Below are 24,462 nucleotides of genomic sequence, written 5' to 3'. Positions count from 1 at the left end.
TAAAGGTTTTATCATAATCAATGAAGCAGAAGTAGAGGTTTTTCTGGAATTCTCTTGCTTTTTTTATGATCCAGCAAATGCTGGCAATTTGTCTCTGGTTCCTCTGCCTTTTCCAAATCCAGCTTGTACATTTGGAAGTTCTCAGTTCACATACTGCTGAAGCCTAGCTGGAAGGATTTTGAGTATTACCTTGTTAGCATGAGAAATGAGCACAGTAGTACGGTAGTTTGAAAATTCTTTGACCTTGAACTTTTTGGGGATTGGAATGAAAACTGACCTCTTCCAGTCCTGTGGCCACTGCTGTGTTTTCCAAATTTGCTGATATATTGAGTGCAGTGGGAATCCCTGGTGGCTCAGCATTAAAGAATCCATCTGCAATACAGGAAACTTGCAGGAGATGAAGGTTCGATTCCTGGGTCAGGAATGTCTCCTGAAGAAGGAAACAGCAACACCCTTCAGTATTCTTGACTGGGAAATCCCATGGACAGGGGAGCCTGGTGGGCTACAGTCTATAGGGCCTCAGAATTGGACACAACTGAGAGACTCAGCAATGACAGCACTTTAACAGCACCATCTTTTAGGATTTTAAATTGCTCAGCTGGAATTCCATCATCTCCACTAGCTTTGTTCATAGTAATGCTTCCCAAGGCCCGCTTGGCTTCACACTTCCAGCAGAAATGTATGTGTCCTGCTTTCTTCACATCCTTGCCAACACTGGGTGTGGTCAAGTCTTTCTCATTTTAGCCTTTCTAATGGGTATGTAGCAATATCTCATTTTGATTGGTGGCTCAGAGGTTAAAGCGTCCGCCTCCAGTGCAGGAGACCCGGGTTCGATCCCTGGGTCGGGGAGATCCCCTGGAGAAGGAAATGGCAACCCACTCCAGTATTCTTGCCTGGAGAATCCGATGGACGGAGAAGCCTAGTAGGTTACAGTCCACGGGGTCGCAAAGAGTCGGACACGACTGAGCGACTTCACCTTCACCTATGATTTATGACCAGGAGTATATCTTCAATTTGAATTTCATGTGAAATATCTGTTCATGTAAGATTCAAGTTTGTACTTCAGACTCTTCTACTGTAGAATTAAAAGGGTATCCATGCAAGTAATGAGTCTTCACAGAAAGAGGTCCTAAAGATGAAAAAGAACTTTGCATCAGCTCAAACCCAGCCTTATCAACATCAGGAATGATGCAGTGGGATTCTAGCATAAGACATTTAACTCTAGAAAACCTCAGATCCGTACCCAGGAAGTAGACAATGGGTTGGACACATGACAATGTGGGGATCTTCAAGGAAAAGCCACTGGCTGGTTGCTAGTAGTCTCACAATGAGTCATCAGGTATCCTAGAAACACCAGGACTTCAGGGTCTGGTTCTCAGCCACACAGGCTCAGAAAAGAGCTTTGGCTGACACAGTGAGTCACAAATTAATGTGAAAATCAGAATGGTGATGTACTAACTCACACCATGAACCAGAATTGCCAAGCCTTCCACTCCCTATAAGAAAATGGCTTGGGAAATCAAGTATAATCAGAAGGCTGTATAAGCTGGAAGCAGAGAACCAAAATGGGAGGGGGGGGTGCCAAGAAAAGCAGGAGTGTGCTTCCAAGACCCTCATAGTAAAAATGCATGTGATATTGGAACTGGACAGGATATGACTTTGGACTAGACCTCCCTGTCCCCAGCCAGTGCTCAGATGAACACTGACCATGTCCCTTTAGAGACTCTCCTTTTTTCAGTCTTTCCTGTGCTAATTAATTCCCTTTCTGATTGACTCCTTCTTGTCTGGATACTCTGAGGACATTCGTTGGTCTCTTCATATTGTCCATTTCCCCAGCTCCTTCTCCAGAGGTCCCTGGCCCCTTTTCAATAGACCATACTTTCCATGGAGAACCTGATCCTTGGAGCTCCTGGAATGGTTCCATCCTAGACCTAGCTTTAAGCTCACCACCTGGGCCAAACCAATCAGTGCGTTCCATCCTCTGAGCTCAGCAATGGACTGAGCATGTCAGGTGCAAATGCTGGGATCCTGATACTCTGTATTATCCACTGGGCATGAAGGAAAAAGCTTGTAACCTTGCAAGTTGTCTGAGGACCACAAGGGGAGTCAGCCTCAGGTTATTTTGATATGGAGGAAGGCAGGGTGGAGAGCAGAGAGCAACTGGATTCCTTGTGATTTCTTAAGCCACTGAATCAAGCGAGCGCAGCCTCTGGACTTTTCAGATCCTTGAGTCAAGATATCCCTTTTCTTGTGTTAAACAGTTCATATTGGTCTGGCAGACCTAATTACTGTCCAGTATCTAGTATCCTCTTCTTCTTTACTAATAGAACCCTCTTTTTAGTCATAGTTTAAAAATATTTATCTCCCTTACTCCCCGGGCAGGCTACAGTCCATAGGATCACAAAGAGTCAGACACAACTGAGCGACTAACACACGCATGCTTAAAATAGATAACTAATGATGGAGACTGGCTGTTAATACAGATGAAGCTTTGCTCACTTGCCCCCTTTGCCCACTGCTCACCTTCTGCTATGCAGCCTGATTCCTGGACAGGTACCAGCACCTGGCCCCAGGGGATGGGGACCACTGATCTAGGGCTTATAAGGACATCCTTTGTAAAGGTAAGAGTCCTTGTGCTCCCCCAATCCCAATGCCAAGGAAGCCTCTTTGAATTTTACAGGCAGCATAACTTGTGTGTTATGCTCTGACCTGAAATGTTGATGGATTTGAAGAAACGGCTTAGGTGCATTGCGTTGCTACCCTGTCATTGATCCAAGTGGGGCCTTCAGGAAAATAATAGCAGCCAATAGGACACTCACTCTAAAGAGGCAAGTCAGGGGCGGCACCCAGCTTTTCAACAAAACCTATTCAAATATGACTCTTTTTTCTTTGAGAAGCAGTCCCTAGATAATTCATCTAGCAGAGATTGAGTGTTTGAGACCTGAGGTGACCAAGGGATTGAAGGAGTCATCTTGAACAACTTTCTGTCTAATTCAGCAATAGTAACATCAGAAAGCCCAACAGCATTCCATACCAAGAGTATCATATATAAAACCTGCCTCATGCTGGCCCTGAAGTGGGAGCAATTTGCCCCATGGCACTGCTAACTATTCTTCAACCGGACCTCAGAAGTCATGGGGAATTTCCTAAGGCCATTTGGCAGAGAAATGCAAACTTTAAGTCTCTTTTACTCATAGGTTTCATCAATATTCTCAGGGGACGGTGCTGGAGAGCATGATGGATCTTCACCATTCCTATCACAACTCAAAGGCACCATCTCAATGAAGTCTTCTTGTCTTAATCTTTCTACTCAAGAACCACCACCATCTCCTTTCCTTCACATCACATAATTTTGCTCTAATCATACAACTTCACAGTTAAAAAAAAATCTTGCTTATATGTTTTTCTTTGTTTTGGTCTGTTTCTTTTGTTTAGAATATAAAATATCAAAGTACAGGCAATTTATTTGTCTCAGCACACAGAAAAGTACATTCTGAACTCTTAATGTTCTACCAAAACATAATGCAAGCCATATAATTGTAAGCATTCTACTAGATAGAGTAAAAAAGTAAAAAGCAAAACAAAAGAGATGAAAATGATTTTTCAATTATATTTTGCCTAATATATTTCAATATTATCACTTAGCATCTAAACAATACCTTATGTAAATGGGATGGGATGTGTGTTATACTCATAGCATATCTTCATGAGAACTGCCTCAGTCAGTTCAGTCACTCAGTTGTTTCTGACTCTTTGCAACCCCATGGACTGCAGCACGCCAGGCTTCCCTGTCCATCACCAACTCCCAGATCTTACTCAAACTCATGTCCATTGAGTTGGTGATACTATCCAACCATCTCATCCTTTCTTGTCCCCTTCTCCCCCTGACTTCAATCTTTCCCAGCATCAGGGTATTCTCCAATGAGTTGGTTCTTCGAAGCAGGTGGCCAAAGTATTGGAGTTTCAGCTTCAGCATCAGTCCTTCCAATGAATATTCAGGACTGATTTCCTTTAGGATGGACTTATTGGACATCCTTGCAGTCCAAGGGACTCTCAAGTCTTCCCCAACACCACAATTCAAAAGCATCAATTCTTCAGCACTCAGCTTTCTTTATAATCCAACTCTCACATCCATACCTGATTATTGGAAAAACCATAGCTTTGACTAGACAGACCTTTGTTGGCAAAATAACATCTCTGCTTTTTAATATGCTGTCTAGGTTGGTCATAGCTTTTCTTCTAAGGAGCAAGAGTCTTTTAATTTCATGGCTTCCGTCACCATCTGCAGGGATTTTGGAGCCCCCAAAACTAAAGTCTCACTGTTTCCATTGTTTCCCCATCTATTTTCCATGGAATGATTATTATTGTATTATTATTTCTGTAATTATTGAAGCATTCTTTACTCATCATTATTTCCTCTGCTAGCTTTATGTAAGATACAATGCTGTAAGTAGGTTCTTGTTGTTTATCTAATTTATATATAATAGTACATATATGTTAATTCCAAAATCCTAATTTATCTCTGCTGCCCACCTCTCTCTACTATTCCCTTAATTAACAATAAGCTTTTCTTTATGTTTGTGAGTCTATTTATGCTTTATAAATAAATTCTTTTGTATCATATTTTAGATTCCACATATAAGTGATATCATGATATTTTTGTTTCTCTATCTGACTTACTTTACTTAATATGATAGTATCTGTGTCCATTTGGGAGAAGGCAATGGCACCCCACTCCTACTCTTGCCTGGAAAATCCCATGGACGGAGGAGCCTGGTGGGCTGCAGTCCGTGGGGTCGCTAAGGGTCGGACACGACTGAATGACTTCACTTTCACTTTCCACTTTCATTCATTGGAGAAGGAAATGGCAACCCACTCCAGTGTTCTTGCCTGGAGAATCCAAGGGATGGGGAGCCTGGTGGGCTGCCATCTATGGGGTCGTACAGAGTCAGACATGACTGAAGTGACTTAGCAGCAGCAGCAAGTCCATCTGTGTTGCTGCAAATGTCATTATTTCATTATTTTTTATGATTGAGTAATATTCCAATATATATTTTATTTATCCAATCATCTGTTGATGGACACTTACATTGTTTCCCTGCCTTGGCTATTGAAGTAGTGGTATAATGAAGTTTGGGGTACATGTATCTTTTTGAATTAGAGTTTTCTCTGGATATTGCCCAGGATTGAGAGTGCAGGATCATATGGCAACTCTATTTTTCATTTATAAGGACCCTCCATTCTGTTCTTCATAGTGACTGTACCAATTTATATTCCTACCAACAGTGTAGGAATTTATATATAATAGGAAGGTTACTTTTCTTCCATACTCTCTCCTTTATTTTTTATTTGTAGACACTTTAATGCAGCCATTTTGACTGGTATGAGGTGATACTTCATTATAGTTTTGATTTGCATTTCTCTAATAATTAGCAATGTTGAGCATCTTTTTGGAGAAGGTGATGGCACCCCATTCCAGTGGGCTGCAGTCCATGGGTCCTGAAGAGTTGGACATGACTGAGCAACTTCACCTTCACTTTTCACTTTCAACTGAGTAGAGCTCCCTGTGCTCTTCAGTAGGTTGGCATTGCTGCATGAAAGTGAAAAGTGAAAGTAAAGTCACTCAGTCGTGTCCAACTCTTAGCGACCCCATGGACTGCAGCCCACCAGGCTCCTCTGTCCATGGGATTTTCCAGGTGAGAGTACTGGAGTGGGTTGCCATTGCCTCCTCCAATGCATGAAAGTGAAAAGTGAAAGTAAAGTCACTCAGTCGTGTCCAACTCTTAGCGACCCCATGGACTGCAGCCCACCAGGCTCCTCTGTCCATGGGATTTTCCAGGCGAGAGTACTGGAGTGGGGGGCCACTGCCTTCTCCGACTCAATGCTCTATCGTGACCTAAATGAGAAGAAAATCCATACATATGTATATACGTATAACTGTTTCACTTTACAGAAGAAACTAACATATTGTAAAGCAACTATCCTCCAATAAATTTTTTTTAAAAAATCTAAATGTCCATCAACAGAAGAATGGCTAAAGAAGATGTGGTACATATACACAATGGAATATTACTCAGGACTAAAAAGGAGCGAAATAGTGCCATTTCCAGAGCGGTGGCTAGATCTAGTGACTGTCATACAGAATGAAGTCAGAAAGAGAAAAATAAACATTGTATAATATCACTTATACGTTGAAGCTAGAAAAATGATACAAAAGAACTTAGTTACAAAGCATAAATGTAAAGAACAACTTTATGGATATCAAGGGGGAATAGGGTGATGGGATAAATTTGGAGACTGAGATTGACTTATACACACTGCTGCTGCTGCTAAGTCACTTCAGTCGTATCCAACTCTGTGCGACCCCATAGACGGCAGCCCACCAGGCTCCCCCATCCCTGGGACTCTCCAGGCAAGAACACTGGAGTGGGGGTAGGTATAAAATATATGACTAATGAGAACCTACTCTATAGCACAGGGAACTCTCCTCAGTGATCTGCGGTGACCTAAATGGGAAGGAAATCTGAAAAAGAGGGGGTGTGCACACGTATAATTGATTCACTTTGCTGTACAGCAGAAACTAACACAACATTAAAAAGCAACTATACTCCAATAAAAATTAACTTAAAAAAAAAAAAAAAGAATCACCACTCAACAGAAAAAGCAGGGGATGGGGGGTGTCTGCAAAGTATTCTCTTCAGCTAGAGCCCTTTGTTTCCAATTGTCTCGAGTCAATGAGCATTAATTTGAAGGTCAGAAGAAGAAGCAGAACACAGAGGACAACAGCTAATGGAGGAAGATGTTTAGGTCCATGGACTGTGACCTTACAGGAGCTTCAGCTGTGGTTACTCACACAAAGGATTAAAGAAGAGGTAAATAGACTGGACGGCTACAACATTTTTGAGGGAATCATATCACCAAAAATGAAAATTTAAGGATCTGACCAGCAAAACTTAATCATTTTTCAACCCAAGGTCCCCGAACACACACGACAGAAAGGGCATCCTCCCCCAAATTTGCTTCAAATATGGCTCAAGAGGGTGATGCATAAGAAGTCATTCTAAAGAAGATGGAGGGACTTCCCTGGTGGTCCAGTGGCTAAGACTCGGCACTCCCAGTGCAGGGGGCCGGGGTTCAATCCGTGGTCAGGGAACTAGATTCCACATACCACAGCTAAGAGTTTGCATGCTGCAACTAGGGGTCCTGCGTGCCATAGCAGCGACCAAAGGTCTTGAGTGCTGCCACGAAGATCCACTGCAGCCAAATGAATAAATACTTTTTAAAAAACAAGATGTCTATTTTTTAAAAAGATGAAACATGGACTACGAAGCACAATCAATAAAGTTCTTCCCAGGGAATAGGTTGTCTGAGTAAGGAAATTACTATCAAACGAGGCTTTTCCTGTCTAGCAGAATTTGGTATTTGCCATAGATCTAATAGTCTCAATAGCTTTGATAAGTTCCCCATTCTTCCCATTCCTTCTCCATTATTATATATGGATATGTTGGGGGAAGATAACTTGGCTTTTAGTTCATGGGTTACTGGACTTGGTATGAGGATTCACACCAGGGCTAAGTGGAGAAACTGCCAATGAACTAGAGATTCTGGCTTTTGAGATGGATGCAGTGTCTGAATGAGACCTCAGAACTGTCTTCATTAGGGAGAGTCGGATACGACTGAGCGACTGAACTGAACTGATGTTCTGTATATGGGAGGATAGATAGCCAGAAGGGTGGGCTGTGGGAGTTACTGCTTTCTTTCTACCCAACAAGCATTTTCCATGTCTTCCTTACCATCAGAACTCTGAATTTGTTTAGAAAAGCCATATGCCAGCTAAAAATGACAGCAGAGTTTTCCAGCCATTGAGACTTAAGCAAACTCTGCCAAAGATATCTGGAAAAGCTTTGCTTTCTGGTTATAAGTATCACCACTTCTCCCTTTTTTATTTATTTTTCCTTTTCTTGCCTGGAACTAAATGGGAAGTTGAATCTTCAGGAAATAGTGAAGACTATCAGAAATGGTGAATATTTGAATAAATATCAAAGATTACTTCTCCCTCTTGATTTCTTTAAATTGCATGTGGCTATTTAAAAATAATGTTGAGGGGACATTTAAAGAAATAAAATAAAAATAATGTGGGAATTTCTCTTTCTATGTTCTGGAACTTCTTAAGTAGCTTTGAAGATTTGATGTGTTCTCTTATGAATTCTTCTGGGCCCTATGAATTCTTGAAGAGTAATTATTTAGTTTATTTAAATTTTTAATGTTTATTAGGGTAAATTTTGGCAAATAATATTTCCCTAGGAAGTTGCCTATTTATGCTACATTTTCAAATGTGTTTGTTCTAGACTTGTGAAAAGTAGCTTCCTGAGATTTTTAGGTATTTAAACCTCTGCTGGGGCAGCCTTAGTTCTCAGAGTGCATGTTATGAGCCTCTTCCCCTGGATTGATTCTTGTTTGTTTTTTTTTTCCAGCACGGCCCCCAAACACCAGTCTCCGCTTCCATTCCACATAAAGAAACCAAAAAAAACAAAACTGACTCCTGCCTCCAGGCCAGACAAAACGTCTCCTCCGAACTTGCTGAAGGAAGAGAAAGAACGGCAAGAAGCAACTGAACGTATTGATGGAGTACAAGATGAAATAGACAGACTTAGTGAACAAGCCAGTGAGGAGATTTTGAAAGTCGAACAGAAATATAACAAATTCCGCCAATAATTTTTTCAGAAGAAGTTGGAATTGATTGCCAAAATCCCAAATTTGGGGGTAACAACATTTGTTAACCATCCGCAAGCGTCTGCACTGCTTGGGAAGGAAGATGAGGCGCTGCCTTATTTGACAAGCGTTGAAGTGACGGAATTTGAAGATATTAAATCAGGTTACAGAATAGATTTTTATCTTGATGAAAATAGAAAATTATTTTCACTTACTTTGAAAATAAAGTTGTCTCCAAACAGTTACAGCTACATGAGAGTGGCGATCTATCTTCAAAGTCCACTGAAGTCAAATGGAAATCCAGAAAGGATTTCACTAAGTGATCAAGTCAAATGCAGAAGAAAGCCAGCCGGAAGAGACAGCATGAGGAACCAGAGAGCTTCTTCACCTGGTTTATTGATCATTCTGATGCAGGTGCAGATGAGCTAGGAGAGGTCATCAAAGATGATATTTGGCCAAGTCCGTTACTGGTGCTTGTTTCCTGCCATGGATGATGAGGAAGGGGAAGGAGAAGAAGATGATGGTGACAGTGAAGAGGAAGAAGGATTGGAAGATATTGATCAAGGAGATTAGGATGAAAGTGAAAAAGATGAGGCGGAGGAAGATGAAGGAGACGAGGACTAAAGGAACATGGATGGATTCCAACCTTCCTTTTTAAATCTTCTCCAGTCCCTGGGAGCAAGTTAAAGTCTTTTTTTTCTCCTCCTGTGCTCACTCACTCTTTTTAAGGTCTCTTTTCTCTTTTATACCAAGGTTCACAACTTATTTGGGAATATCTTGAGCAGAATTCAATGGGAAAGGAATTTCTACCCCTTTCTATTCCAAATTCATTTTTATCCCTTACTGTCACAACAAAGGCTATAGAATCAACACCACCATGCTCTGTGGGAAAAAAGAAAAACCTTCTGCTCTCCTGGCTCTGCTGGAAGCTGGAGGGTCCTAGGCCTCTGTGTGATAGTGCATAGAACAGTGCCTTTCCCCCTCCTTTCTCTGTATATTGTGTTCAGAGACTACATTGTGTCTCTACATGAATATGGACAGTTAGCATTTACCAATATATGTCTGTCTACTTTCTCTTTTTAAAAAAGAAAAAAAAAACTTTTTAAAAATGGGGTTATAGAAGGTCAGCAAAAGGTGGGTTTGAGATGTTTGGGTGGGTTAAGTGAGTATTTTGACAACATGGCTACTCCTTTGGCATGTTAAATTGTGATGTTTAATGGATGTACTTTCAGTTTAAGATGACACTTTTAAAACAAAAACGTGAAAGTGAAAGTCACTCAGTTGAGTCCGACTCTTTTCGACTATACAGTCCAAGGAATTCTCCAGGCCAGAATACTGGAGTGGGTAACCTTTCCCTTCTCCAGGGGATCTTCCCAACTCAAGGATCAAACCCAGGTCTCCGGCATTGCAGGTAGATTCTTTACCAGCTGAGCTACCAGGGAAACTCCCCTTTTAAAACAAAATTCTCTCCTAATAACTTGAGCCCTGCCTCTAGATGGGAGAATCAGCAGGACCTATAGGAAATTACGTGCAATTGACATTCCCTATTGTAATTTTGTTCCTGTATATTTTTTAATGTTTCTTTTTGCTTCACTGAAAAGTAAAAATGATGCTCAGTTTAAAATGTTAAAAGTGTACAAGTTGCTTTGTTACAATAAAACTAAATGTGTTTTTAAAATTTTTAATTCTTCTGTTTCAATGGCTATTTCCTCCTTGTCATTTCTTGTCTTGCATATTTATGCCTTTTCTCTCTCTTTTTTTTCCCTGGTTAGATTAGCTAGTAATTTGTTGAGTTGACTTTTTTTCCTGAGAACCAGTATTTGGATTTATTTATTCCTTTTAGTTTCTTTTTCTGTTTTCTAACTTATTAATTTCTGCTTATATCTTTAATTAGTTCCTTCATTCTGCTTTCTTTTGGTTTGCTTTGCATTTTTTTAAGCTTTTAAATTGATTTTAATTTTACTTAGATATCTAGTGTAATCCATTCTCTCCTAACTTACTTTTACAGTATCACATAGATTCAGATAAACTGTGTTTCCATTACTGCTATTTCATAAAATTCAGCAATTTTGGTTTGTATTATTTTATTAACCCAAGAGTTTCTTGGTACAGAGTTTTAAAATTTTCTAGGTGAAAGACTCTTTTTGTGATTAACACTTTTATTGCATTGTGATTGGAGAATTCTATTTATATCACTGTTCTTTTTAATTGAGATTTTCTTAAAATCTCAATAAATTTGTTATTTATATCACTGCTCTCTTTAAAGAAAATTGAGATTTTTCTTTTGTGACTTATATCATCAATTTTCACAAATGCTTCAATCACCCAGTTGCCAGTGCTCTGATCCACTAGGTCTCAGACCTGTCCTCAGTGTTCCTCCTCTCACAATAGGATCCTCTCTCCTTCTGGGAGAATTCTAGCTGCTGTTGTTAGCAGCTGGCCTCCTCTAGGACCAGGCTACACTCTTCTCCCTTCCACACCACATCCCTACCTGCCACCCCTCTGTTCAGACGTTAGCTCTGGAGCAGGCGCCTCTGGTTTCCGATATTAATCTTTCCATTTACAGGTAAATGGAAGTTGGAGCTACTCTCCCTCTCCTAGGATGCTGTAGGTGAGGGCTGGGGTCATGTAATTTGCTTTCATTGTTGATCTGTGTGGGTTTTGCAGGATTGTGAAGGGATTTAGGCATCTGCCATCATGCACAGGAATCAGAAAGCTCTGTGATTTATTTTTATCATGTCTCTGCCACTTTTCCTTCGTTCCTGCCTTCCACTGGCTTAAATTTTCCTCTTCTGCCCTTTCCTTCTCAACAACATTGAAGTTGCAGTTCTATTTCTGTTCTTTTAAAAGTAATCCTGAAAAATGTAACATGCACACTTAGCTTAGCAAAGTCTAAAATTAATTAATATCGCTATCTTCCTTCCAAACAATATAAGGACTTGAGAATGCTTTAACTCCTATCATCACCCTCTCATGTTATGATTCTTACACCAAAGAATTTTAGTACCTACTGTGCTCCAGGTTGTACAGTAATAAACAAATGTATGGGCATGGCAGGTGGGGGGACTGGGGGCCCCTGTTCCAATGGATTTATGTTTTAGTAAGGGAGACAAGGGCTTCCCTGGTAGCTCAGTGGTAAAGAATCTGCCTGCAATGTAGGAGATTCGAGTTCAATCCCTAGGTTGGGAAGATCCCCTGGAAGAGGGCATGGTAACCCACTCTAGTGTTCCTGCCTGGGAATCCCATGGACAGAAGAGCCTGGCAAGCTATAGTCTATAGGGTTGCCCAGAGTCAGACACAACTGAAGTGCTAAGCAGCAGCAGGGAAGACAAACGGGCTTCCCAGGTGGCACTAACGCTAAAGAATCCATCTGCCAGTGCAGGAGACGCAAGAGATGTGGGTTCGATCCCTGGGTCAGGAAGATTCCCTGAAGAGGAAATGGCACCCCAGTCCAGTGTTCGTGCCTGGAAAATTCCATGGGCAGAGGAGCCTGGTGGGCTACAGTCCATGGGGCCACAAAGAGTCGGAAGCGACTGAGCACAGGGGAGACAAGAATCAAATTTAAAATAGAGTATGTGGCACAGTGAAAAGTACTACAAAGCAGAAAACAAAGAGAGGTAGGGGGTATGAAGCCTCCCCTGACTCTGTGTGAGTGCAGCTCATCACGCAGATATCTTGAGGAAAGAACATTCTAGACAAAGTGAATAGCAAGCACAAAAACCCTAAGGATGTCTTGATATGTTTAGGGAACAGCAAGAAGTCACGTGAGGCTACAGTGAAGTGAAGAAAGGGGCAAGTGGTAGGATTTCAAGGTCACAGGCAGAGCTAATAAGGAAACCAAAGTAGAACTTTTCAAGGACTACAAAGTGGCCTACAGTCCATATTAAGGATTTTGACTTGCATTCTGAGATGGGCACCCATCAAACGGTGCTGAGCAGAGGAACGACATGGTCCTCTATAGCGGTACCCGGATTGCTCTGGATGCTGTATTGAGAAGAGACTGCTGAGGTCTAGCCAATTAGGAGATGACTGCGCTAATCACGTGAAAGATAATGCTGGCCAGCGCAAGAGGGGTAGAGGGTGGTGATAAGAAGTAGTTGAATTCCGAGTGTTTTGGAAGTTGAGCTGACAGAATGTGACCTCTGATCAGTGAGGTGTAAGGAAAAGAAAGAGAACAAGGATGACACCCAAAATGTTGGCCTGAGCAACTAGGATTGAACTGCCACTAACCTCCTATTGACTAGGATTTAGTCACATGGCCAAATTCTTAGAATTCCCCAATGTCCCTTGCCCTGTCATAATCCTTGCCCTTTGAGTGTGGATATCATCTCACTTCTGTGATTATGTTACATGGCCAAAGGAAGACTACCCAAGTGGACCTAATCTATTAATAATCTCAGGGGACCGGCTGTCAAGCCCCTTAAAGGCACAGGTTTTTCCAACTAGTAGGTGGAATGGAGAGTCAGAGATTCAAAGCATGAGGAATTCGGGCCACATGAGAAGGAGTCTAGGCAGCCTGTAGGAACAGAGAACAGTTCCCAGTGCCCAGCCAGCCAGGAAACAGGACCTCAGAGCCATAGCCATAAGGAACTGGATTCTGCCAACAAAAGAGGCAGGTTCTTCCCGAGATCCTCCAGGCAAGATCCCAGCCCAGTGGACACCTTGATTTCGGCCTTGTGGGACCTTGAGCAGAAAACGCAGGCAAGTCCAGACTTCTGACCTACAGAGCTCTGAGATAATGAGTGGGTGTTTTTTCTTTTTACACTCCTGTTTATGGAAGCTTGTTATACTGGAGTAGAAAAATGGATACACATACAACTTTTAGGGAGACTGGGAAATGGTGTCTCTAGTTGGACAGGAGACAGGGAAATGGTATCTCAGGTTGGACAGTCATGATTATCACCCCTCTAGGGTGCAGGAGAGAGGTTAATGTGAAGGAAGGAAAAGATAGGGTACTGGGAGGATGATAAAATGTCCTTCTACACACTGAAAATCTGCACTCTGTTACTGCCCTGTACAGTGGGTATGTATGTGGGTACCCACATATGGCAGGCATATGTGGGTACTGAGCACTTGGAAAGTGGCCGGTCTAAACTGAGATATGCTCTAAGTATAAAATAGTAGCTTGTAGCTCAGTCGGTAAAGAATCTGCCTGCAGTGCAGAAGACCCAGGTTCGATCCCTGAGTTGGGAAGATCCCTTGGAAAAGGAAATGGCAACCCATTCCAGTATCTTTGCCTGGAAAATCTCATGGACAGAGGAGCCTGGTGGGCTGCAGTCCATGGGGTTGCAAAGAGTCGGGCACGACTGAGCGACTAACACTATAAATGTAAAATACACACTAGATTCTGAAGACCTCATATGAAAAAAAAAGGAATGTAAAATATTTCATTAAATTGTTTAAATTTTGAGATGATAATATTTTTGATATATTGGATTAAAGTAAAATGCATTATTAAACTTAATTTCAAATGGTTCCTTTTTACTTCTAAAAATTTGTAAAATGTAATTATGTATGCTCCCATTATAGTTCTGTTGGATGGTACTGCTGTAAACTCTTTTGTATGTCTGTTTTTCTTTTTTTTTTAGTTCTATCAGTTTATTGCTACCAACCCATCACCCTCCACCCTCATGCACACATGCTCAGTCATGCAACCCCATGGACTGCAGCCCACCAGGCTCCTCTGTCCATGGACTTTTCCAGGCAAGAATACTGGAGTGGGGTGCCATTTCCTTCCCCATGTCTGTTTTTCTTTAAGTGCACATGAATTACATTTTAAAAAACATTATTTCATTTTCTTTTCAACACTATAGATTTAAAGAGGCAATGTTCCCAAAAGAAATGCAAAGAAAGGAGTTCCTTTCACAGTCAGTAGACCTGTTTTCCCAGGTACCTTCAGAAACTAGCTTATGCCTGTACGCTGTATAGGAGAGGTTAAGAGAGAAAGTGTAGGGTCTTGGAAGGAAAAGAAGGTTACGACATTAGATAATATCATCGTGGGAATGGAATGGTGCTTATACTATCATGATTCATCCCTACAGACTGGACACACCAGTCTTGAATAAAATCAAAAGGGAAGGGGTACCGGTTATGTAAGTAGAAGCCACAACCTCGTCGTTTTGGGAGGGTGAGGAAAGGACCGGCTGTCGCAGCCCAGCCTCACCAGGACACATACGTAGCGCCCTCTGGTGGAGGATGGCGGCACTTGAGTCAGTGGATCAGAATCCCCCACTTAGCATCTCTGATACTCCGGTCCAAGCCACCATCATCTCAGGTGAGAATTAGCCTAGGAAATTCCTAACTGATCTCCTTTCTTCCTCCCCTGTCCACCAGAATGATCTTTTAATACCCTCATCAGATCATGTTACTCCTTTGCTCAAAACTCAGGAATTACTTTTCTTTTCACTCACAGTTAAAACGAAAGTCCTCAGTATCGGCCAACACATTTACCCCTTACTCAGTCCACTCAGCCATGCTGGGCTTCTTGCTCGTCCTCTGACCATTTAACACACAAAGCAGGCTCCTGCCCTCACAGCTGCCATCTCCTCTGCCTGGAAGGCATGAATCACTCCTCACAGCAATGCTCAAACGTCACCACATAAACTTATCATCCTAAATAGAAAACAACCCTCTTCCCAGCATTTTATATCCCTCTCAACTGGAGTCTTTTTTTTTTTTTTTTTGCAATAGTATTTTACACTGTCTGTCATATTACATATTTACCTGTGTCATTTATTATATGTTTATTACCTGTCTCCCCCTACTATTAATAGAATGCAAACTTCAAAAAGGCAAGGACCTTGTCTGTTTTGTTCACTCTTGTATCCCAAGCATCTAGAACAGTGCTTAGCACATGGTAGATGGTCAACAAAAATATTAATTGGATAAATGTATGAGACAAGATCTGAACAATGAAAAAAGCATTGAAGGCCTTCATTGTTCCCTTCTTGGGTATGTCAGATAGAGGCCAACTTTACAAGTTTATGTAAAATTAATAAAATTCCTATTATAATCCCCATGTATTTCTTTTTATTTTTTTTTATTTTTTTCCCATGTATTTCTTTTTAATTGGATTAAATTATCCTGAAATTCATTTGGAAAGAATAAGGTACCTGTGACTAGCCATTAAATGTAGGAAGAAGTGTGCTAAAGGGACATTTGGCTTACCAGATGTCAGAGGACACTATAAAGCAACTGTAATAAAATCCACATGATATCAGCATAGGCTTAGACAAATGAACCAGTGTAACAGACTGGAAAATCCAGGAATAGATATCTGATTATGAAAATATACATATAAAAGATTTTTAATTCAATGACAAAAGGATGACTATATAATAATCAGTACTGATATTATTTACCAGCAAAAAAACCCTAGAGCCCTATTTTATACCATTCACAAAAATAAGTGTCAAGTAGAGTGTCAGAGCCCAGCAGAGTGAGGGGGCCGTCCATGGTGGGGAAAGGAAGATCAGCAGTGGTCAAGGGTAAGATATTAGTCCAAGTATGAGGAAGGTTTGCACAGGACAACAGGAGCACAGCAGCAGCCCAGCTGGGAATGTCAGACTCCAAGCCAGGTGCAGAGAAGGTTCATGAAAGGGGCAGCAGTGACACAGAAGATACAAAGGCATTGATCAAATAAGTAAATATATATTTAAAAAGTTCAGTTCAGTTCAGTCTCTCAGTTGTGTCCGACTCTTTGTGACCCCATGAATCACAACACGCCAGGCCTCCCTGTCCATCACCATCTCCCGGAGTTCACTTAGACTCACGTCCATCAAGTCAGTGATGCCATCCAGCCATCTCATCCTCAGTCGTCCCCTTCTCCTCCTGCCCCCATCTCTCCCAGCATCAGAATCTTTTCCAATGAGTCAGCTCTTCTCATGAGGTGTCCAAAGTACTGGAGCTTCAGCTTTAGCATCATTCCTTCCAAAGAAATCCCAGGGCTGATCTCTTTCAGAATGGACTGGTTGGATCTCCTTGCAGTCCAAGAGACCCTCAAGAGTCTTCTCCAACACCACAGTTCAAAAGCATCAATTCTTCGGGGCTCAGCCTTCTTCACAGTCCAACTCTCACATCCATACATGACCACAGGAAAAACCACAGCCTTGACTAGACAGACCTTTGTTGGCAAAGTAATGTTTCTGCTTTCGAATATACTATCTAGGTTGGTCATAACTTTTCTTCCAAGGAGTAAGCGTCTTTTAATTTCATGGCTGCAATCACCATCTGCAGTGATTTTGGAGCCCAAAAAAATAAAGTCTGACACTGTTTCTACTGTTTCCCATCTATTTCCCATGAAGTGATGGGACCAGATGCCATGATCTTCGTTTTCTGAATGTTGAGCTTTAAGCCAACTTTTTCACTCTCCTCTTTCACTTTCATCAAGAGGTTTTTTAGTTCCTCTTCACTTTCTGCCATAAGGGTGGTGTCATCTGCATATCTGAATTTATTGATATTTCTCCCGGCAATCTTGATTCTGGCTTGTGTTTCTTCCAGTCCAGCGTTTCTCATGATGTACGCTGCATAGAAGTTAAATAAGCAGGGTGACAATATACAGCCTTGACGTACTCCTTTTCCTATTTGGAACCAGTCTGTTGTTCATGTCCAGTTCTAACTGTTGCTTCCTGACCCTGACCTGCATACAGACTTCTCAAGAGGCAGGTTAGGTGGTCTGGTATTCCCATCTCTTTCAGAATTTTCCACAGTTTATTGTGATCCACACAGTCAAAGGCTTTGGCATAGTCAATAAAGCAGAAATAGATGTTTTTTCTGGAACTCTCTTGCTTTTTCCATGATCCAGCGGATGTTGGCAATTTGATCTCTGGTTCCTCTGCCTTTTCTAAAACCAGCTTGAACATCAGGGAGTTCATGGTTCATGTATTGCTGAAGTCTGGCTTGGAGAATTTTGAGCATTACTTTACTAGCATGTGAGATGAGTGCAATTGCGCAATAGTTTGAGCATTCTTTGGCATTGCCTTTCTTTGGAATTGTAATGAAAACTGACCTTTTCCAGTCCTGCAGCCACTGCTGAGTTTTCCAAATTTGCTGGCATATTGAGTGCAGCACTTTCACATCATCATCTTTCAGGATTTTAAATAGCTCCACTGGAATTCCAACACCTCCACTAGCTTTGTTCATAGTGATGCTTTCTAAGGCCCACTTGACTTCACATTCCAAGATGTCTGGCTCTAGATTAGTGATCACATCATCATGATTATCTGGGTCGTGAAGATCTTTTTTGTACAGTTTTTCCATGTATTCTTGCCACCTCTCTTAATATCTTCTGCTTCTGTTAGGTCCATACCATTTCTGTCCTTTATCGAGCCCATCTTTGCATGAAATGTTCCCTTGGTATCTCTAATTTTCTTGAAGAGATCTCTAGTCTTTCCCGTTCTGTTGTTTTCCTCTATTTCTTAAAAAAGTAGCTTGAGGATAATGGGAGCCACTATCAAAACTGAAAGCACAAACAATAAGGTCCTCCAGTACAGCACAGGGAACTATAGTCAATATCCCGGGATAAACCATCATAGAAATGAATAGGAAAAACAGCACATATGTGTATAACTGGGTCACTTTGCTCTACAGCAGAAATTAACATGACATTGTAAATCAAATATACTTCAATGATTTTTTTAATGAAAGGATAAATATTTTCAAGGAGAAATTAGAAAAACTGTGGTTTTAGATTGGAAGTGGAACGATTTTCACTTAGTATGCTGCTGCTGCTGCTGCTGCTAAGTCGCTTCAGTCATGTCCGACCCTGTGCGACCCCGTAGACGGCAGCCCACCAGGCTCTGCCATCCCTGGGATTCTCCAGGGAAGAACACTGGAGTGGGTTGCCATTTCCTTCTCCAATGCGTGAAAGTGAATTCGCTCAGCCGTGTCCAACTCTTAGCGACCCCATGGACTGCAGCCCACCAGGCTCCTCTGCCCATGGGATTTTTCAGGCAAGAGTACTGGAGTGGGGTGCCATTGCCTTCTCTGTCACTTAATATAAGGAGGTATAAAATAATAAGTCACGGGATGTAATGTATAACATAGGGAATACAGTCAGTAATACGGTGATAACTTTGTATGTGACAGATGGTAACTACATTACTATGATCATTTCATAATATATAAAATATTGAATCACTATGCCATATGCCTGAAACTAATACAATATTTTATGTCAATTATAATTAATAAAAACTCTTAAAAATATAACAAAAATATTTAAGTAGGTAACAATGTATATGTAAGTATATGTATGTATATATAGAACAGATTTTCCCCAGGTCTATTCACTGAGAGGGGCTGGGGAGGGGCAATATCCCAAAGCAAGGAGCCCACTTAGCAGTCAGATCTTAGATTCCAAGTCCTAAGAAATCTGGCAGAGACCTTTTTTTTTTTTCAATTGTAGAGTAAATGATTTATGTGATATTGTTTGCTTTGTGGTATAAATGGTGAAAATTCAGGTATGTGAAGCTTAGATAGCAAAGTAAAGGACTTTCTTATCATCAGCGTCATCTGACAATGGACGTTCTGTCCCCGGGGATGGACGTTCTGTCCCCGGGGATGGTTGGTTTCTCTTCACTGGAGATGTGCAAGCAGATGCTGGCTCACCTTGCCTGTCACCGAGGCTGTCCGAGACTGTAACCTTGGCTGAAGAGGGTGAAAGTGAAAGTGTTAGTCATTCAGTCATGCCTGACTCTTTGCAACCCCACGGACTAGAGCCCACCAGGCTCCTCCATCCGTGGGATTTTCCAGGCAAGAATACTGGAGAGGATTGCCATTTTCTTCTCCAGTGTATTTTCCTGACCCAGGGATCAAACCTGGGTCTTCTGCATTGCAGGCAGACTCTTTACCGCCTGAGCCACCAGGGAAGGCCTGAAGAGGGTAGGAGGGCTAAACGACCTGACTCCTGAGGTTCCTTCCCATTCTGGATATCTATTATTCCTACACTTTACCTATGAACTATACTGAGAGATGGACTCAGGCTTTTGTATTCTATTCAGGGGAAGGTATAATGGTGTTTTTTCTTTCCTCTTTAAGTGAAAGTTGTAAAGCTTATGTAGGATCACAGTAAAAAATCTGATATTTATACTTTGTGAGTTCTAGCTAAAGCTGAGATCTTTTTTTAGTTTTCTTTAAGTTTTTCTTTTCTATTTTTGCTGTGGACCATTTTTTAAAGCTTTTATTGAATTGTTACAATACTGCTTCTGTTGATTATGTCCTGGTTTTTTGGCCATGAGGCATATGGGATCTTAGCTCCCCAACTGGGAATTGAACCCACACCCCCTGCATTGGAAGGTGAAGTCTTAACCACTGGACTTGGGGAAGTCCCTAAAGCTGAGATTTGATCTTGAAATATGAAAGTAAAGTGTAACTACCTCAGTTTAAGTCGGCAGAGACCATCTTAATTAAGTGAATCAAGTAATCAAAGTTAGCATCACAGGTAACACACCAAATTAAATTATGCATCCCCTGATAAGATCCAGTAGCAGAACACAGCGCCACTTCTGTGATATTGCTGCCAAAGTGCATCACTGGATTCTAGCCATTAGACAAACCCAGACCAATCTTGTGTCTTACCAAGGCCTCCAGCGTACTATTCGGCTAAGTCCAGTGTTCACCTGGCCCAGTGACGTAATGTCATCAGTGTGATTCATCTGCATGATGCTCTGCAGCATGTCCTGATACTCGAGTCTCTTCAGGCTATATTATGGCCTAGGGTAAGAGATGTAACCCTGGGGGAGATCTCTAAGGGTATACAGTTGTCCATTCCACGTAAATTCAATTGTGTTCTGTCCTTTTTTTTTTTTTTTTTTCCTGATTGGCCAAGTCAGCGGTTGCATAGCACACACCTGAGGCCAATGTAGGAGAAGGCAATGGCGCCCCACTCCAGTACTCTTGCCTGGAAAATCCCATGGACAGAAGAGCCTGGAAGGCTGCAGTCCATGAGGTCGCTGAGAGTTGGACACGACTCAGTGACTTCAGTTTCACTTTTCACTTTCATGCATTGGAGAAGGAAATGGCAACCCACTCCAGTGTTCTTGCCTGGAGAATCCCAGGGATGGCGGATCCTGTTGGGCTGCCGTCTATGGGGTCGCACAGAGTCAGACACGACTGAAGTGACTTAGCAGCAGAGGCCAATGTAATGTGCTCTAGTATATATACCACACCTGGCGCAGCAGCCGCAGTCAGGGCTCTAGGACCTGGCCGAGCTCATAGAGGTCTGTGGTCACCCTCCAGGATTCATCTGGGCTCTACAGGGGTGAATGGTGAATTAAACAGATATGCCTGAAGCCAGCATCCTATAGCCTTTGTTTGCTTAAGAATGGAACCGATCTGTTATCCCCACTCTCAGCACTTTTCTGTGTTGAGCCTCAGGAGTAAGCTAACCTCAACTCTACACACAGGGAAGTGACCCTTGAGTGGGTCCAAGAACCCAGCGGACCCACTGTAAGTCAAACCTAAGACAGGATTCCACTTATTACCTGGTCTTCAGCTCTAATAGGGAAAGGGAAGATGATACTTGAGGTCTCCAGTATCATTGTGAACATAGACGCTGTATCCAACAGACCTTGATACGTCTGTGTTCCTCCTTTCCCAGTGAAGTTACACTAATGGCCATAGGTCTCTATCGGGGAAAGACTGATAACAAGTTACAAATGAGGCCTTCTTTTCCTACCTAGGTTCTCAGGGAGGGATAACTGGTAAAGAACTCTCTTACCCATAAACTGATAATCCTCACAGATTCCTAATGCTCCCTGAGAGTTTTTACTGTTTCTTTAGAAATGCAACTGGGATAGAACTTATTCCTGTTTCATGGGTAAAGTTGACCTAGGAAATATTAGAATGGGCATAATTTACAGGAAGTGAAAGAAGAAATTAGGCATATCAGAAAGGCAGCCTGACCTCATAAAAAAGATACATTCCTCTCCTTTTATGCTTTCCATAGATCTCTTTCTAAATTCCCATGAGACCAAGGGAAGTGACAAAGGCATTGCTGCCTATTGCTTTAGTGATGTCACAATGTTATGACGTCATGGCAACTGTGCCTCTCTAAACCTCCCCTAACCAAGACACTAGGCTGCAGTAGCCATGCGGAAGCCTAGAGGATCACAAGCCCTCCCAAACCTTTGGAGCTACCTGGGCCTCTCCCCCAGTTCCCCAGGCGTGTTGGTGTCAACTTCTCCATGGCACAATTTGTAGTCTGTGGCCACAACTCTTATCACCAGTCCTCTAGATTTCCGAGAATCCCAAGAGACCACCATTCCAGCTTGCAAACTGCATGTCTGAAAACAAATAGGAATACAATTCAGTCCAAACTGAAGGGCTCCACCCCATGGAGATGTACGTGGTCCTCCACCCTTTTTGGGCAATTATGAGCAGAATGGAATCACATACTCTTGCTATAGTGTTGAAGGTCCTTCCTCCCAGGGAGACTCTACTTCTTCAGTCATGGTCTGAAAACTGGCTTAAGTCTGGACACTGGGCAAGGGATTGTGACTTTTTCTTGAGGCTGTTACTTTCAGTCTTCCAATTATCTATCCTTAATTTCTTTAGCTGGTACAAGCTGGTACCCTTGACACTTGCCCATCTATTCTTCCTCCAGGGATGTTTTGCTCTGTTAACCATAACTCTCTGGGCTAGGTTCTCATGACTGCCACTCCAAATTTACCAGCCACTATGATAATTATTATTCCCTAGTTCTGGAAGTTAGGTACTGCTGCTGCTGCTGCTAAGTTACGTCAGTCGTGTCCGACTCCGTGTGACCCCATAGACGGCACCCAATAGGCTCCTCTGTTCCTGGGATTCTCCAGGCACTACTTGGCCTTTATTGTCTCAGGGTCCAGTTATCCTCATTGCTATAGTGAGCCAAGTTCTAGAATAGTATCTGCTATTATCAGCCCTAGTCTATGGAGGAGAGCTACCACTTAGCTATTTTAGAGATTTTGGTGGGCCTCTCACCAACCCACAAGAAAAATTTTATGGCCTTGGTAAATAATGTTTTTGTTTCTTTTCACGGACCATAATTTATCTGGCAGGTCTCAGTTCAGTTCAGTTCAGTCGCTCAGTCATGTCTGACTCTTTGCGACCCCATGGACTGCTTCCCTGTCCATCATCAGCTCCCAGAGCTTACTCAAACTCATGTCCATCTAGTCAGTGATACCATCCAACCATCTCATCCTTTGTCATCCCCTTCTCCCGCCTTCAATCGTTCCCACCATCAGAGTGCTTTCAAATGAGTCCATTCTTCACATCAGGTGGCCAAAGTATTGGAGTTTCAGCTTCAGCATCAGTCCTTCCAATGAATATTCAGGACTGATTTCCTTTAGGATAGACTGGTTGGATCTCCTTGCAGTCCAAGGGACTCTCAAGAATCTTCTCTCACACCTCTCCCACACCACAGTTCAAAAGAGTCAATTCTTCAGTGCTCAGCTTTCTTTATAGTCCAACTCTCACATCCATACATGACTACTGGAAAAAACATAGCTTTGGCTAGACAGACATTTGTTGACAAAGTAATGTCTCTGCTTTTTATTACGCTGTCTAGGTTGGTCATAACTTTCTTTCCAAGGAGCAAACGTCTTAATTTCATGGCTGCAGTCACCATCTGCAGTGACTTTGGAGCTGAAGAAAGTCTACCACTGTTTCCAGTATTTCCCCATCTACTTGCCATGAAGTGATTGGACCAGATGCCATGATCTTAGTTTTCTGAATGTTGACCTTTAAGCCAACTTTTTCACTCCCCTTTTTCACTTTCATCAAGAGGCTCTTTAGTTCTTCGCTTTCTGCCATAAGGGTGGTGTCATCTGCATACCTGAGGTTATTGATATTTCTCCCGACAATCTTGATTCCAGCATGTGCTTCATCCAGCCTGGCATTTCACATGATGTACTCTGCATATAAGTTAAATAAGCAGGGTGACAATATGAAGCCTTGACATACCTTCTGCTTCTGTTCAGATCAGTTCAGTTCAGTCGCTCAGTCGTGTCCGACTCTTTGTGACCCCATGAATCGCAGCACGCCAGGCCTCCCTGTCCATCACCAACTCCCGGAGTTCACTCAGACTCATGTCCATCGAGTCAGTGATGCCATCCAGCCATCAGTTAGGTCCATGTTATTTCTGTCCTTTAGGTCTAGTTATCCATAATCTATCCAACATTCTCACTTAGCTGAGTCTTTTAATCCCCCTTCATCATCTTCCACATTTAATCTTCCCGTGGCATGAATAGGGCTTCCCTGGTCCAGTATCCTTGCCTAAAGAAGAATAGAGGAGGCTGGCAGGCTACAGTCCATGGGGTTGCAAAGAGTTGGCCACAACTGAAGCGACTCAGCGTGCACACATGTAGCATGGATCATAGCTTTTTCCATGCTTCTAGGATCCATCCTAGTGGTGAGTTTGTACCATCTCCTGGTCTTTGCCAGAACACTGAATCTTGTAATTCAAGAGAGGGATCCCAAGTCAATAAACTCTTCTATTTCTAACTTAATGTTTCTTTCCCCTTCATCAAGTACCCTCAGAACCCAGTTCCATATGTATCCCCTCTGGCTCCTGTGGATATATGCTGGCTTGACCTTGCTCCTCCTTTGGGTAACAATCCCTTCCTTATCACGATCAGCACTTCCATAGCTGGGTTATGCTGCAGTTAACCTAGTGTAGGCCAAGTGACTGGGAAGGGAGTGCGGGTAGGTCATGATGGGAACGTGTTTATTTGTGAGGGAGGGGCATCTGCACTGTCCCCCAGCAGAGAGGCA

At 42.2% G+C, this 24,462-nt stretch overlaps 1 pseudogene; it reads left to right on the top strand.

The window, feature by feature from the left end:
• The first annotated feature begins 5,813 nt into the window (after positions 1–5,813).
• On the top strand, positions 5,814–10,367 carry LOC106990162 (protein SET-like; annotated as a pseudogene).
• The last annotated feature ends 14,095 nt before the right edge of the window (positions 10,368–24,462 follow it).

This window comes from Ovis aries, chromosome 18 (genome assembly GCF_016772045.2).
Source record: "Ovis aries strain OAR_USU_Benz2616 breed Rambouillet chromosome 18, ARS-UI_Ramb_v3.0, whole genome shotgun sequence".
In the NCBI taxonomy this organism is placed as follows: domain Eukaryota; kingdom Metazoa; phylum Chordata; class Mammalia; order Artiodactyla; family Bovidae; genus Ovis; species Ovis aries.
Note: the sequence above shows the minus strand (reverse complement) of the source record. Positions and strands in the feature narration are given on the sequence as shown.